This window comes from Cryptotermes secundus, unplaced genomic scaffold (genome assembly GCF_002891405.2).
Source record: "Cryptotermes secundus unplaced genomic scaffold, Csec_1.0 scaffold407, whole genome shotgun sequence".
In the NCBI taxonomy this organism is placed as follows: domain Eukaryota; kingdom Metazoa; phylum Arthropoda; class Insecta; order Blattodea; family Kalotermitidae; genus Cryptotermes; species Cryptotermes secundus.
This window is the reverse complement of record NW_019741981.1, coordinates 386,819-388,772: the sequence shown is the minus strand read 5'-3', so window position 1 is coordinate 388,772 and position 1,954 is coordinate 386,819. Positions and strand designations below refer to the sequence as shown.

The 1,954-nt window shown below is 45.9% G+C and overlaps 1 non-coding gene across 1 annotated transcript; it reads left to right on the top strand.

The window, feature by feature from the left end:
* The first annotated feature begins 1,415 nt into the window (after window positions 1–1,415).
* Window positions 1,416–1,534, top strand: LOC111872962. Its single transcript, XR_002844322.1, has one exon. It is a non-coding gene; the product is annotated as a 5S ribosomal RNA (ribosomal RNA).
* Window positions 1,535–1,954: the final 420 nt, after the last annotated feature.

Below are 1,954 nucleotides of genomic sequence, written 5' to 3'. Positions count from 1 at the left end.
GCATGGAACTCGGGCCGCCGCGGTGGGAAGCCGGCGATTAACCGCTTGAGCTATGGCGCGGCCAAAATATGGAGATCGGATTGTAATATTAACATGAACTTTTAACTAATTTATTATGAGTTTTGGAGCTGGTGGATCTACCCAACTGGGGGGAGGGTCTTGGGGTTACCAGTTTTGGATCTTCCAGTTCTAGACCAGAGAATTACTTAGTACTTGTAAAGGCGCTTCCACATTACTCGTGCTCGTGCTCGCCAGGCTTGTGCTCGTCGGGAGACTCGTCTGGCTTTTACTTGTGCTCGTAAATCTTCGTCCACACTACTTCAGTTGCTCACCAGACTTCGGCGCAGGAGGATCCGTATATTTAGTAGTGTGTATAGGCTGTAGTCGTATTTTAATTTATTGGCTCTAGTTTTTAAATTTAAAATTTGCTTGTCTCGTGACTTGTCATATCGTCCAAATTACTCGCTAGCATAGCCAGTCACACGAGCTCGAGCACGAGTAATGTGGACGCGCCTTAAGGTACAAAGGTTGTCCCGGTTGACTGCGTTGAAAATTAAGTTACGTTCCTTTAAATGATTTGTTGGTGATTCATATGTTTCTTTTTCTGCGGCCTCCAGAATTGTGGCTCTGCTGGGATCGCACTTTCTCTGTGAACGGCAACTGCCATTGTGACGCTTCCATATATTTACTCTTCAGCTTCACTTATTGATCCAACAAAAGGGAAAGCGAATTAAACTGCACAGCGCCGATTCCTAAAAATATGCAAGCAGCAGTTCCTCCCAAACTCTGCACTGACGATCATGTCATCGAACGTCGTGGTCCGATGGTTTATGCACTTTCGTATTATACAAGATGTTTCGCATTCGTATCTTGATCCATACAAGACTATCCCGAATAGGAACGTCCGTAATTTTCCTCACTTCATCTAGCCCAATATTGAGATAAGAGCATAATCTTTTCCTTTCATACCCTTCCCGAATAACTCTAACATTCAGTGCTGTGTAACCTGTACGAAATACAATTCGTCATTAAATAGTCCATAACGACTGGCTATGGGCTGGACGACCGAAGGGTCGGAGTTCGAGTACCGGTAGATTCAAAAATTTTATTTTCTCCACGTCGTCGAGACCGACTTTGGGGTTCACCCAACCTCCTATCCAATGAGCACCGGGAGGTAAAACGGCCGGGGCGTGAAGCTGAACACTCGCCTCCAACAAATGCCGAGGTCAAGGAAACGTGGATCTATACATCCACCCTCCATAGGATTTCATGGCATAATGCTTAATTAGTTAAGCAGAGGGACGACTTTACATATTATTTTTTTACTTAATATCTGTAGTTTCAAGCTGTAATTTTGTAACGGCCCAGAATACAAGATGTTGATAACATCTAGGGATGCCATTGTAATACTGTTAATCAACGGCCATACCATGTTGAAAACACCGGTTCTCGTCCGATCACCGAAGTTAAGCAAAATGGGGCGTGTTTAGTATTTGGATGGGTGACCGCTTGGGAACACCACGTACTGTTGGTTCTCTTTTTTAGCGGCCTCCGTAGTCTAGAGATAACGTTCCCACCTCATGACTCGTGGTACGCGGGTTCAAACCCGGCGAGGTCGTGGAATTTTTAAGGGCGGAAAAATTCAGGGAACAAGTCCTCCTGGAGGGACTTTAAGCCGTGGGTCCCGTGTCGTAGCTTTACGGCACGTAAAAGAACCTCATACCTCCAAAGGAGGTCACCGAGCCAAATTCAAGGACATTTCCAGCCCAACAGTAATCTCTAACGCCTCTGATAGATGGGGGAAGCATTATAGATACCGCCAAGCCAGTAGAGGCCGAACTCGCTGGCTCGGTCGGGACTGATGGTACGCACCAATATCAGTAGGGTATAGAGACTGGTAGAATATCATAGAGGGAAGCACAGTGGACCAATACTGGTCTAAGTGCATGGGGAA